Source organism: Haemaphysalis longicornis, unplaced genomic scaffold (genome assembly GCF_048455015.1).
Source record: "Haemaphysalis longicornis isolate Haplotype H1 unplaced genomic scaffold, Haemaphysalis longicornis Haplotype H1 scaffold_2, whole genome shotgun sequence".
Taxonomy (NCBI): domain Eukaryota; kingdom Metazoa; phylum Arthropoda; class Arachnida; order Ixodida; family Ixodidae; genus Haemaphysalis; species Haemaphysalis longicornis.
Genome location: NW_027526295.1, coordinates 74,460,827 through 74,475,675, shown reverse-complemented (window position 1 = coordinate 74,475,675; position 14,849 = coordinate 74,460,827). Strand labels below are relative to the sequence as shown.

The window sequence follows — 14,849 nt, the reverse complement described above, 5'->3', positions numbered from 1 at the left end:
TAAACGAAACGTCTCCGATAGCATCAAGACGTCGGTGCGTAGGCAGAGGCAGGCACGGTCAAAGGGCCTTCTGTTCGCCGAGAGATCACCGATTCTTCACTACTGATCATACAGGCCCCATGCACTGATATGGTGGAGTTACTGAATTTGAACCAGTGACGCCTCATGTCGCACCGCGCCGCATCTTTTGCTGGTTCCGTGCTGCGCCAGCCTGCGTAACTGATAACCAGGCCCAGCATGACGGCGCGATGCCGGCTGTGCGTGAACAGTTCTGCGGTTTGCAATAAAACGGAAGCCCTGAGAAATACTAAAAAATACAGGAACGTAACCCGCTAAACAAAACCTAGACGCCAGCAACCACGTCTTCGGCATCAACGAAGGGATTTAGACCGATGCAGGGCGTTCCATACAGGCCTGGAAAGTGGTGTGATTCAAATGAATACAGGCTGAAGATAAGCGAAAATGATTGAATATAAATTTCAAAGTGTCACATTTTTTGCCAGGTACCCCAACACAAACTTTGTAATGCCTGGCATTTGCACCATAATATATAATTGGAGATCGAAGTTAACCGATTAGTCGTAGTGTAGATCATTTGCCGAATGAAATTAAAAAGGCGAACTTAAAAACAATAAAAGCGCACCTGATGTGTTAAAAAGTCTACATAATTTACCACAATCACAAGAAAACTGAAAACAAAAGTTCTATAAAGAAACCGGGGAATATAAACCAAACAGGAAAAATTCTTAAAACGCACCAAAAGCTAAACACTTTGCATTCAAATAAAAGGGCATAATTACCGAAGTTAACATATTTCTCGTATAACAGCGTGAATGTATATATGTTATCTGTATAAGAAAATCTAAAAATATAAGTAAAGGCAGAAATTAACTAAGTTTAAAACAACTACATTCGGCGCACTCAACTCATGTTTATTGATTCAAAAATAAAAAACAGAAAAAAAAAACAGAATCAAGAATACAATGAGAAAAGCACCCACGTGACTGCAATTACAATCCTCAAGATTAACAGAAGCAGCGTAGGAAGCACAACGAACAAACAATTCTTAAAATTTCTGAAATTTTGTTTAGATTGGCCGTACATAATCCTTTGCTTTGCGTCTATACTTGTCGGGGAACCCAACCCGTATTTTTTAGGAAACTGGTGCAACACGCTGTCTGCCGTGGGTTGGGGTAACACAGAGCGACGGTGGCGGTTTACATGCCACGAGCGCGAGTTGGCGCGTACGTGGGATAAGACATCTGTGCATCCAACGCAGGATAAATAGCAGTAGATAAAACGCTTATCTAAATGTTAGCCCCACGAGCGCTATTGAAACCGCACCCGCGCGCGGTTTGCGTTTCCTTAAACTGTATTGTGCAATTGGCTACACTTTGGGTCTGTCTCTACCGCCGTTAAACCCGTACCCGCGGGGCTTCGGGGTAGCCCAGTGGCTGGGTTGACGGTTTCACGTCGTAAAAGTCCGGGGGTCAATCCCTGGCCCCGAACTTTCCTAGCCACATTTTTTTTTGTTTTTACCCTGGTCTTTTAAACTCCAATTTTTTTTTCTTGTTCTTTTCGTAGTTTTCTTTCCCTTTCCCTCTTCCGCTCTCTCTTGCCACGTTTTGTTTCTGGTTCCGCCCCCTTCTGTTGCGCCACGTGTTGGCACGGTGGCGCCTGAGTGTTTGTGGCTTGAAGTGGTATAAAAGTGATGCCTGGCCTGTGCTCGAGCCTTTTGGACACTGTGCCATGGAGGGTAGTCACTAGGAGCACCGCCGAGGCCCCCCCGCCCGCCTACGACTGTAACGTGAGCCCGAGGCTGACATTGCTTTCCCATCTCTCTAAGTAATTTTTTCATGTGTTAGGGTTAATTTAATCTTAGCTGCCGTTTACACGGTCAGCTCTGTCTCTTCACACTTTACGAGGTGTTCGAGGAGGGTGGTGGAATCCGCTCTTGCAAAGGCGGAGGCGTGCTCCAACCATGGGCCGTCTACACCCAGGGTTGGGGATAGAAACTCCTGCGCTGGGGACCTTGCATCGCAGCGGCACTCTCCGGGTGCGTCCATAACCGCCACACGGGTACACTAGCTGCGGGTTGGGAGGAGAAGGATCTTGAGGAACTTGCATGCCTGCGGCTGAGGGTGGGCCCGCGGGTGCCCGCGAAGGCCCTGCAGGCTCATTTTCCTTCTCGAACTGTCCTGGCCGTCCAAAACGCATTTAAAAGCGCGACGTACCGCCGCGTCCTTAAGAAGGTGCAGGGTAGTGTCCTCCTGGACTCCTCGCGCAGGTCCACGTCGGATGCTGATCGCTCAGTCTGCTGTACGCAGGAGGTGGCGAAACCCCCCAATCTGCAGGCCTTCCTCTCGCCCCACCAGACGCTCCCGTCGTCCCGACTGGCCGGCCGGCCCCCTCCCCCACGAGCCAGGTGGACGCCGCCGTGGCACGCCTTGGAGCCCGCCCGAAAGTGGTCAGTCGTGTTGCACCTCCGGCTCCGCCACAGACTGAGGGCTCTGGACTACGCAGGAACGGCTCAGGGGCGTCAAACGCTTCTGGAGAGACCCCTGGCGACAGAGTTGCAACTCAGGGGTACATAGTCTATGAGCCCCACCCAAATTGGAAAAGTTCGGCTTGGCGGCGCCTGCACATCCAGGGGTAATTCATCTGATGAGGATGAGGAGGACTGGGAGAGTGTGCCTGGGCCCTCGCGCCCGCACACGGGGGAGGGGAGCGCCCCACAGGAGTCCGCACGGGGTGGGCCTCACTCTTCTCTCGAGGACCCCCTTGCGGGAGGACAAGGTCCTGGAGGGGGCTCTTACTAATCCTGCCCCCTCCAGGACCAGGTCCTGGAGGGGCAATTACTAATTTTGAGAACGTTCTGAACAGGTTTTTATTTTTTAGAAAAAAAGCAATTGTTACTGAATGGGAAGTATTGACTACAAGCACTGGGGAAACCACAAATTCTGAGTATGTCATGCAAGATGTTGATTTGAGTAGATGATGATGATTGGTGCTTATTGGCGCAAGGCCGACGAGGGCAAAGAGCGCCAGAGAGTTGATTTGAGTATAATCTTAATGGATTATTTGTTTGAATTCCTCTACGTGATGCTAAGGCGGGAATGGCATGTCAGAAAAAGGGGCCAGCAGCGATGGACAGATATGACATAAAACGTCACTGGATGATCCAAACTGGTGGCCGTCCACATGTACAGAACTACCAGATGATAGCCGAGAGGGAATGAGGCGACTCTTAATGAGCTGCCGTGACAAGCTGCTGTGCATAAACACGCCCTTCCTTGCATTATAACCGGTTGTGATCCCGCTGGTTCGGCCAGAACCCGCGTGAGGAAAGATGACGTGTAATTATTTTTTTTACTGGCAGGTTTTAGTTTGTTCCGTCCCACCACAGACAGTAAATAACTATTTTCGGCACTGTTTTCCAATATAAAACATTGCGCCATTGAACCCAACTCATCATTACCATCTTTTCCCTCCTGAACTGTCTGTGCACTAAGCACGGAGAAGGGTGGTGCCTAGAACTGGTCATGTGAATGGGCTTTTAGAGGCTAAGAGAATCGCAAAGGATGGGCAAGCATATATGCACACTATTGAGCTGGGCACCTTCACGAAAGCACACTTGAGCTTTGCAATTTTTATATACACAATTTTCCAGATAGCTCAGGTGATGGTCCTCCTGTCAATCTTTGTGGGCGTGTATTATGTAAGGTATCATGCCTGCCGCTTTGATGGGAGCAACTTCCAGAGGCCCCATAATTGCATACAACTTTAGCCCATGGCTACATGTTTGGATGGAAAACTCTAATAAATCATAAATTCATTTTAACTTTTGCAGGCCACACCGGCCAGAAGTTTCCAATTGTGAGCGCCGGTTATCTAAAAAATAGCTTGTCATGACTGCTCAATATGGAAATAAAGTAAAAAGAAGTGCACACTGAACACTTTGTTTTTCTTTTTTGCATGTCTGCATGAAGCAGAATTTTTAGTCACATCACATGCACTACTGCCACACCATAAACTTGTGTACTGGTGGCGCGATAAAATGTAGATTCTTGTTTAACCTACAATGATCGCAAAAACCCTTGAAAGAAATCGCAGCAGAAACACATTGGGCACTCGTAAAAGTCTCGACGAATTCCAACAGAAACACATTGACCACTCGTGTAAAACTCAACAAAATACCAACAGAAACACATGAGGGACTCGTAAAAATCTCAATAAAATATCAACAAAAGCACATTGGGCACTCATAAAAACCTCGACGAATTATCAATACGAAATTCAGTTGAGACTCAACTGAAAGACAACAGAAACTCAATGGGAATTCGACGTAAGAAATTCAACGGAAAATCAATGAAACCACGGTGACCACTTTTCCTGCAAAACTCAACAAATCCTCAACAGAATCACAACATAAATTCTTTGGATACTCAACAATGTTTGTTGAGTGAATTCAACAAAATTTCTTATGAAGCTCACAACCATTTTTGTAAGGGATCACCCAAGAGTTTTTTAATATGACTTGTAGTTCCGTTAACTTAGGAAAATGTACTGGACTGTGGCACGGTGAATGGTTAAATGCGCCGAATGTTTTTGAAAACGTCACCTGGCCAACGCAGCCAAGTAAGTATCTGGGGATCCCCTTTGACCAATATTGAGACAGCACGAAATACTGGAATGACAGAGCACATGAAATCGCGCGCAAAGGGGAAAGTGGGAGGGGCAGGGTCTGACATCTTTTCTTGAGCAACAGTTTCTAATGTTTTCCTTGTCTCTAAAATCTGGTATGTCATGCAGGCCCTCTCTTGTTCTCAACTGAATGTGCAGAAGTTTCACCGCATATTTGCAATCTTTGTTTGGTAGTCGAATTTGAAAGGACAGGCCCGAAACCTTATTCAGAAAAGTTCGGAGGGGAGGCTTGTCGCTCTCGCACCTTTTTGTAAGACAACTGTTTCCCGTTTTATGTTTTTGCGGGATCAGGCGGGTGGACCCGTTTATCCGCACCGTCTTACAGCTCACGGTTGCGAGTGCTTTGCCCTACACTGTAGTGACGTCAGCGGACGCTACACGTTACTCTGTTAGTCTCTTTTTCAGAGAAGTTGTTTTCTCCTGTCGTTTTCTAACGGCAAGTTTTTCGAGAGAATTTTTGTCTACTGTAAACTGTAAAAAATTGTTGAGTGACCTCATCGATTGTCTATTCCCAGAACCGAGGTACCATTCCTTGTATAGTGGTGGATCCGGGCATGATGTTCTACGGAGTGTGAAAAGAATGCTAGTGCAAGGACCTGTTAAAACGTTCTTCAAATTACAGACTAATACGCTACCGGTAAAAACGTGGATGGTAAAAAAAGGTTTTTTTGCCATGGGGTGTCGACTGAACACTATGTAAAAAACCGGAAAGTGTCGAACATGTCTTTATTGAATGTTGGAACTCTGTTCTTTTGGGATGTCTTGCAACGCACCGTGAAAAAGACGTCCCCCTTGCCCCACGTGGAATTCGTTTTCTAGATGTCAAACCAGATGTGCTACAATACGACTTGTTTTTTGTTTTGGGTCTACACAGCATACGGAAGAGTAGAATGGAGGTACAGAATGCAGATGTCAATGCAAAGTCTGTGGGAAACCATGTTGTTGAACACAAGTGTAAGCTCCGCGAAGTGTTTTTGAAGCTGGAATACGAAGACGAAGTGATATCGGTTATGAATGAACTTACTGTTTTAAAAGTTCACAAAAACGTAACCGCCAGCTAAAAGTGTGGCGGTTTTATGTATGTTCCCTTCTTTTTCAGCCCTTTGGGCTGATCCTGTAGTGGTCTTGTGGCAGTAGGCAACAAAGAAAAAAAATTGCAATGGCGCAGTAGGATAGGTAGTCGGCTTGACATGCCGGGTTCGATACCGACCAGTGGAAGGGTTTTTTTCTTGAGGCGCTTGATGTTCCTTCGCTTATCATCATCGCTTTGTAAAACCCACTCTGTCAAGTTGCCTTTCATTCAGCGGAATTCTGTGCCGGCACGGTCGCCATTAGGAAGGGATAGAAACCGCTGCTTTAAAATCGACTACCCTGTTTCATGTCCTTAAGGGGAGACAAAAATTTAGTATATGTCTAGAAATCCAGTCCAGAAAAAAATTGCCATAAGTGCACAAAAACAGAATCCGATCCCCAAATCCTTGCTAACCGATTATGGTTTTCGGATTTCTTATGCCAGGGGGCATTTGAAGCTGACTTGGGGCTTCAATACAGATCATTTGGTTTTGTCAAGGCAGTAAAATGTGAACACGCAACTTTTCTTTTAAAAACCAAGCTGCTTGCACAAAGCAAGCAGTACTGTGAAGCGCCTTCCAAACAACATTCCAAAGCAGTTGCAAGCAAGTCGCCGTTATTAAAAGAATATCTGCAAAATCTTCCACCAAAACATGTGTTTCACGTGTTTATGTGAGCATATTTTGAAAACTGAAACCCGGGAAGATTTTTTTATGCCAAAGTTGAAAGTTTTCACCGCAAGGACACGAATGTTGAAAGATGTCATCTGCAGCCAACTGGTTTTTGTGGAAGTAAAGCTATATGTGCCTGGAATACGCTGGTTGGTGTGATGAGCGCCAGCGCCGCGCTATGGGAGAGGGCGGCGCCGTTTGCTATGGAAGCCCATCGCATGGCGGCAGAGGGCGCTGCTTGCCGAGAGGGTGCTGTCTCAGCTGACTACGGTGCGAGAGGTGCTGTCTCAGCAGACGACGCGGCTTTGTCGCTTCGTAATGCCAGAAGTTCGCGCTGTGCATGTGTGATTCAACTGCTTGAGCGCATATTTTTATTCGCCGAGATGCAGCGTTTACTGCCTGCACATGCAAGCCATTAGAGTTTTAGTATAGCGGAAAGCACCACTTTAGCGTGCCCATAGCGTTAGCGGGACACCACTTCGCGTGCGCCGCCCGCAAATGTGCCTTTGCGCGTAGCATGCGCACGCTGTTTTCGAATCTGCGTGCGGGATAAAGTGGCGCAAAGCGCCTAGTGGGGCGGCTCTTGTTCCCGTGGCGGTCGAGGCGGAGCGAGAATGCGAGATGATGGTCGATGATGATGATGATTAAATTCCTCCTCTTTGAATTGGGGTGACGGCATGGAAGATCTAGCCTATCTCAGCCGCAACAGAATGCCCCCATGCGGCCACCACAGCAACTGACAAGTACTGGTTCCGCTGGTACAGAAGTACACAACACGATGGCAGCATGTGCGGGAGACAGGATGCGCAAGCCCGCAAAGACAAACGGTGCACGGCTGCGGTTTTCCTTTCAGGGTGGACTCGATTTACTGATGGAATTTCGGGCTGCCAACGCCATCAAGGATCTGTCTCAGTGGACAACTGTCAAGGAAAATGAAGCGAGAGCAACAGGAAAAGCGTTTTCCCTGCGCGCTGTGCGCGACCATTTTGATTTACTGCTGGCACAGTATAAGAGATGACCACACGAATTTGCAAAAGCGAGTATCCGTTTTGATGGAATTAGTTATGTTGATTGCATTGAATTTCTTTATATTGACGGCCGTTTTCTACATTGGCCAGCGTAGGCCTACGTACGTCCTCCTCGATGCGCCACAGTTTGTACGACTAGCCGCACTTCGGAGTTCGAAGAAAGTCTTGTATAAGACATTATATAAATCACTCCGTCCTCTGACTTATCTGTTCAAAAACGGCTCCGCTAGTTGATATGCCGGTTTAAAACCTACCAAAGACCGCGACGACACAGCGACAGACAAGGGCTGACAGAGTCAGCATGGCATGTTATTGGCCCATGTGGGTTTATGAACCGCGCTCAAACCACAAGGGTTTCCACGCCGGGCCATTGCTGCGTGACGCGCGATCTCCCAGGTGTGATTTACCTCGTTTTTTCTGACGAGTCCTAGGAGTGAAATCAATAAATACAAGGCTGCAAAGAATCGGCATGACATGTGGGTTTCTGCACCGTGCTCGAAACACGTTTATGAATGCTACAAGGTAAATCAATGGATTTAGCCTCGCGATAGCCTTAATTGTCTGGTTGCTGCACCGCAACCTACTTGCACTGACGTTCAAAAATTGATATCGCAGGTTTGGCACCGAAGAGGGACACACAGAGAAGGAACAACTTCTGCCGGAGCTGGCGCAAGAGGCGAACTATCCCATACGGGATAGGAGGCGCACGTCTGTGCTGGCTGCCAAGAGAGACAGCTCGGCAGCAGCCAGAGATGAGGCAGCAGCGGAACACGCCCTGGAGCTCGAAGTGTGCACTGATGTACCGGCGCATAAGCAGTTTTTTTTTGGTTTACACCGGCACATTCTCACCGGGCCCGTTCATTTCCATGTGTTTGCACCTGGGCTTTAGTTTTTTTTACTGCTAGTATTTACTTGATCTCACATGCGAGTTAGCCTGCACGCAAATTAGTATCATAGCAGGCCATCAGAATTATTGTTGTAGCTTGGAGCAGAAACTAAATCTTACCTAAATACATCTTATTACATTACATTTGTGGTGCTTGCAACCCATTCAGAAACAGCCCAAGACATCCTGTACAGAATTCTTGGAGGTGGGAGCTCTCCACCCTTGCACCTGGAGTTTGACGCCCCTGGCGCAAGCAACGACTGCTCATCGCTGCAGTGCGATGAGCCAGAAATCGTGCCACCGGCCACTCCAAATTTAGCGGCAGTTGACGCACCATTAGAGCCCCCAAGGTGGCATTTTGCACGAAGTAAGCAACAAGTTTGGTCTGGCTGCTGCATTTTGCTAACACTTGCCTTGTATCAATCTCATTTTACAGAAAGGAGGGAGCCACGCCTCAGCGCTGACCACACTTGGAAAAAAGGTGGCGCCACGAAGAGTTGTTGCGTGACAGAGAACGCCATAGAAGTGAAGAGGTTGGAGCTTGAAAACAACCAGCTTACCCTAGAGAGGGAGCGCGTCCAGCAGGAGGCTGCCATACGCTTTGAGGAGTTCAAGGCATGTGAAGAAGACCACCGCAACCGGGAGGAGCAGCGATGCCACAATGCTGCCAACCAGGCTGCTTTTTTTATGTACTGAAAACGGTGCTGGCGGAAGTAAAGAAAAACTGAAACGAGAAACGTTTCTGTGTTTGTTTGAAAGAAACCTTGCTTCCTTTCCATCCGAGTAGGTTACCATTCCAGCAGGTACAGAACCACTCACGAGGTTAGCTACTACACCACTCAGGACTTAGGCACTAGCTTGTTGCAGATAGTCGTACAGGCAAGCTGGCTCCGTGCCAAAGTAGGCCGAGATTTGATTGCCATACATGCAAGCATGGCAGTTAATTAAAATGACTGCCACTCGGTACATTTTCCGCAACAGCCTGCAAAAGCAACTTCTGGTTCTTCTCGAAGTCAAGAAAGGCAAACTCTGACACCACCTTCCCAAATCCCCACTCCACCGCCTGCCTTACAGTGCTCATGGCAGAGTTGAAATTCTGCTGTTCTCGAGTCAGATAAGAGCCTCTGTGTGGCTTCATGATGATATGCCATAGTGGATATGCAGGATCGCCGTAGATGACGTAGTGATGTTCGCCCACACAGCGCTTTAGCTTGCTGTCCAGGTCGCTCTCAAAAAGAATTCCTGGAACAAAATGCAATCTTCGAGTAAGATATAAACCCGTAAATATAAAAAAACAGCAACTGCAACATAGCATTTGCTTTCCCAGCCTGTTCGTTTACTAACCATGCCTAATAAGAGAGACTGCATGGGTAAGTGGTGCCACTGGTGCACGCTGCATGGTCCATTAAAGTGGCTGCTCCACACTTTGCAAGTTCGTTTTGTTGTTGCCTGTTGGTTGTAATTGAACATTTAACCACAGACAGCAGGCTCAAGAGCTTGCACTACATATGAAAAATTTGGGCACTTTAGAGCTGGCACCCAGGCATCCATTGTTGTTCAAGTTCCTTAAAACAAATAGGAAGCATGCATGTCAGCGGAGCGGACATGGTATAAATAAGCATAGAAACCAACTGCCAAAAAAATCTGCATGAATTACAGTGAAGTGCTATCAGAAAGAAAACAAATGACCCAGATCTCTCAAGCTGGTCCTGCATAGCATGTTTACATCAAAATGGCTGGAACTTCAAAACTAAAAGCCAAATGAGCCTGTTGCCTATGGCCGCAGTGTATATCCTAGCGGTTTTCAAGTGAAATATGATCCATACCGGCATCATGCCGCTTGCCAGGGTATGGGCCACCGAGCTCGCAGATCAGCCCATTCGCACCCATCAGTGCTTGATATTTGAAAGCATGCAGACGGTTGTGTCCGGAGAAGTATTCTTGCTGATTTTCGGAGGGTCTGCAGATTGGCCTGGCAGTACCATCAATGAAAGCCCAGCAGTTCCGCAGGGGCGCTCCCTTGTTGTAGACAGCCTAACAAACAGAATGAAGCAGCACACAGTTACTACAAAGCATTATCACAAACGTCGCCCAGTGTAACGAGTACAAACGGAAGATGGCTCCGCTTGTTTTATGGTGCCGAGGTACGGTCTCCGACATCATACTATGGGATCATGTCCCATTTATCCGGGCTTTTATTTTCCACAGTCAGCGGCAGACTTAGCCGAGACTTAGCTGGGGCGGGAGACAAGCGAGCCTCCGTGTAAAGTGCACGTAATCCTTGCTGTCTAGGGCGTAACCCAGAGTCGATCGCTAAGGTATGGCACCTAGGGCGTAACTCAGAGGGTCAATCACTAAGACGGCCATGCATAACCAACCATGTAATCAACTTTCTAAAACCAACTCTTGTTAATAACTGTAAATACAGTTTTTGTTTGTCAACATATCTGCGTCCCGTCATCGTCTTCTCATCTCTCCTGCTTCACCACCAACACCGCCAAATTCTTCAAGCGAAGGGTTCCTTCGCCACCGAAAACGAACCTGAAAACCTACCAAAGAAGTTTTTAACTTACCGAATTCAACTACCATCTCGGGGCCTACTAGGAGCACTGCGGTAGTAGTAGTTAGCCAGGGCTGATCATAAATAATGACAACACCTTCTCACAGTCCCCATGTCAGTTGATATTGAAAATAGTGACAGCAGAATGAAGGCGCGTCTGGTTGCAGAACCCAACTCATTTCTGGTTCCTATACGCTGCTTCATGTACGCCCACTTAAGCTGATTTCTACCAACGAATGTAGCATGTTTTCTATGCATGTTTTAAAGTCAAAATATGACCAATAAACTGCCACAGTACTCCACTCTCGGGCACAACATTATTTTGATGAACGAGAGGTTCCATAAAGACACAATACAAGTGTTATATTCGTATATTCCACTGTACTGCGAAGCGAGATCCTTCAAGCGAGCGGCCGCCTGTGCCCGCCACTGCCCCGCTTCTCGGGCGCAGCGCAAACGAGGGAGAAAGTGATCTCTTGGAAACAATAAACGCTCCCCCTATTTGTAGGGGGGGAAGGCGGTCGTCGTCATAATTGCGTCAGCTCCTTCTTGGCAGCGCTCAGCGTTGCCGCCGTCTGAGCGCCTTCGTAACGTCCTAACTTCCGGGGTTTCCCCTGAGACGATCATAACAATTTTGGCGACAAGGGTAAATTCAGTTTTCGTGCAAGTCATTGCACATACTTCGTTCGTGTTTAACCATGCCCACCTATGGTGCCTTGGAACCTTTTCACGGGGAAGGAGCGGCATGGACGGAGTACCTGGAGCGGCTAAAATTTTCTTTGACGCCAACAACGTTCCGGACGCGAAGAAAAGATCGGTGTTTTTGACCTGCTGCGGACCCACAGCCTCCTTACTCCGAAGACTCCCGACGAAGTCCCGATAGACGAGATATGGGAGAGTTTTAGCTGACCGTTTCTGACGGTCCGCTATGCTCCGCTCCACTAGCAAGCGGGAGCGCCATTGCGCGTGCGTGGCACGCTACGGGCGATACTGCAGCGGGGCCCCGCTCCGGTAACCGGGGCCCCTTAGCGGACCATCGCGGAAGCTTACGCTACCCTACGGAATTTTAACACGGCTGCCGCCGCGATGCGAGCGCGCTACAGCAAACTCCGTTTCTTCAGTTGAAACACAAGCGACGAAGCTGCGAAAGCGCTTTCGAATAGGGAATGGTGCCACACACCTCGAAGATCTTTAGAACGGAAGTGAAAAACGTCGACCAAGGCGCGGGGCTGCTTCTATGCAGCCCTGAGAAAGAGAGCCTTGGCTTGGCTATTCCAAAGTTTTCTTTGGCTTCTTTATTGTTATTTAGAAAAACTATACGTCAGCGACTTCATTATGCCAAAAAGGTTAAATGAGTCCAAGAAACGCGGTATTTTGGTTTGTTTGGGCAACCAAATACAAACTCTTCCATTTCCTTTAGGATAAAGTTTTGGTTTACACGCGCACGCGAAAAGACCAGTCACGCGAATCATTCCCCGTCGAGGGAGATACGGCTATCGCTTAGCTAAAAGCTTTTTCGCTGCTGACGCTCTGGTTGTGCTGAGCAGGACGTCGGGAGCATAGCGGAGCGTCAAAAACGGTCAGCCAAAACTCTCTATTCAATGTGCTGTCTAGCCACTACGTGCCCAAGCCCTCCCTCCGTCGGGGTGTCACGCTTCAAATTCAACAGTCACACCCGCCAACCTGGAGAAGCTGTCAGCGACTACATCGCAGCCTTGAAAAAGCTTCCTTCAGAATTTGAGTACGGCACTTTCCTACGTACCGGACATGCTTCGTGCCCGACTCGTTTGCGGCATAGCTGACACAACAATGCAACGCCGCCCGCTCGAAGTAAATTTAACGTTTTACTCTGCGGTGAAACTCCTCGTTGCAATGGAGACTGCGAAAAATGACTCAAGCATGTTGAAGAAGAAACCGAGCACGGAGGAGACCCAAGAAATTTATGTCGTGAATAGGGCGCCGGGGCAACGGCAGATAACTTGAGACCACTGTGGAGATGCGCACTACGCAACTGCTTGCAAGCATGCTAAGGCACGATGTGGCGCATTTGCTAAGGTGGGGCATCTAGCCAAAGTATGCCGTTCAAAGAAAGCGTTTGACGGTGAGAGCAAAAATCCCTTGAACAAAGGCATCAAGAAAAAACAGTGAATGCTGTAGGGAGCGCGGAATTCCTTCGCCTTTGGAAACCGACATACAGGACATGGTCAGTGGAAAGTTCCAGAAGCGTTCCGCCATTTTTCGCAATTGTTGAAGTAGCCAGAAAATCGCTTCGAATGGAGCCAGACACGGGGGCCAGCGTCTCCATTATGGGAGAGAAAGCATTTCATGGGCGCTTTCCTGAGCTAACATTAGAGCCCTCAGACATTTTCTGAGAAGCTATTACGGAAACGTAACACCTGTCAAGGGTAAATTTACCGTTCCAGTAGAGTTTAGCAACCGGCAAGCGACCTTGCCGCTGTTTCTCGCCCCTGACCAGTGCCCTACACTCCTAGGAAGGAACTGGATTAGCGCTCTCGATCTATACCTCACTGAAGTTCAGTCCATCATGTCACTTTCGAGCGTGGGCGAGCTGCTTTTGCGCTACAAGAGCGTGTACTCCGAAGGTCCTGGAACCCTCAAGGGAGTGAAAGCCAAGCTATTCGTAAACGAAGGTACAGTTCCAAAGTTTTTCAAGACCCGCACGATTCCGCTCACACTTCAGGACAGGGCTGCGGAAAAACTGGAAAAAATAAGTACTCCTACCTGTCAAAATGTCTGAATGGGCAGCCCCGATCGTTCCAGTTGCGAAGGAAGACGGCAGCATTCGCGTGTGTGGAGATTTCAAGCTGACAATTAATCCTGTTGCGGTGCTGAAAAAGTACCCAGTGCCAAGAGTCGAGGACCTGTGGGCCAAGCTTTCCGGAGGTCAGAAGTTTACGGGGCTTGGTGTGAGGGATGCGTACCAACAAGTGGAGCTGGACGAAGAATCGCAGAAGCTTTGCACAATCAACACACCGCAAGGTCTTTTTAAATGCACCAGGTTTCCCTTCGGCGTTTCCTCAGCTTCAGCCATTTTTCAGAGAGAAATGGAGAACTTGCTGCAGGCCTTGCCTCACGTCGCCGTGTATGTCGACATCATTGTGACCAGAAAGAACGACGCCGAGCACTTCACAAATATGAACCATGTCCTGCAACGCCTCGAAGATGCAGGCCTGAAGCTTAAACTGAAAAAATGCACTTTCCTCGCCAACGAGGTGGAGTACCTCGGCCACGTCATCGACGCAGAGGGCCTGCGCTAACACCGAAGGTTGAGGCCGTCTTGAAAGTGCCAAGTATCGGGGACATCCGACAGCTGCAAAGCTACCTGGGGCTCATCAACTTTTACAGGCGTTTTCTAGCAGACCTGTCATCAGTGCTCCGACCGTTGTACTTGCTGCTCGTGAAAGACGCGCGGTGGAAGTGGACAGCGAAAGAGGAAGAAGCTTTCAATAAAAGCAAAGAGCTGCTGACTTCCGCACCCGTCCTACAGCACTTCGATCCGACAAAGCCCATCGTCCTGAGCTGCGATGCTTCGCTGTAAGGCATGGGAGCTGTTCCTGCACAGCGAGACAAAACTGTTGAGCACCCAGTGGTTTTTGCATCGCGTAGCCTTTTGCCAGCAGAGCATAAGTACAGACAACTTGACAAAGAAGCCTTGGGATAATGTCTGGAATCACAAGGTCCCATCACAGGGTTCGTACAGGCTTGAAAAGCAAAAATTCAAGGGTTTTCAAGGACTTTCAAGGACCAGAAAACACATTTTCAAGGTCCCCATCTAACGTTTTATATGGAATTATTTATAACTTTTCCAGCACAATGCAAAAGATTTTATTGCACAATACCTAAGCACATTAGTGCACATTTAGATAGTTGCTAACGGGTTCGTAAATGCTTCCCCAGCTTTATTTTTT

At 48.1% G+C, this 14,849-nt stretch overlaps 1 long non-coding RNA gene across 3 annotated transcripts in view; it reads right to left on the bottom strand.

The window, feature by feature from the left end:
• Positions 1–3,039: 3,039 nt before the first annotated feature.
• LOC144168995 (uncharacterized) overlaps positions 3,040–14,849 on the bottom strand; it is a 101,915-nt gene continuing 90,105 nt past the window's right edge. For all 3 annotated transcript variants that reach the window (XR_013322327.1, XR_013322328.1, XR_013322326.1), the window contains exons 2-3: positions 10,187–10,394; positions 3,040–9,602 (exon numbers count right to left, since the gene is read on the bottom strand). This is a non-coding gene — a long non-coding RNA (uncharacterized LOC144168995). The remainder of the gene's footprint in view (positions 9,603–10,186; positions 10,395–14,849) is intronic.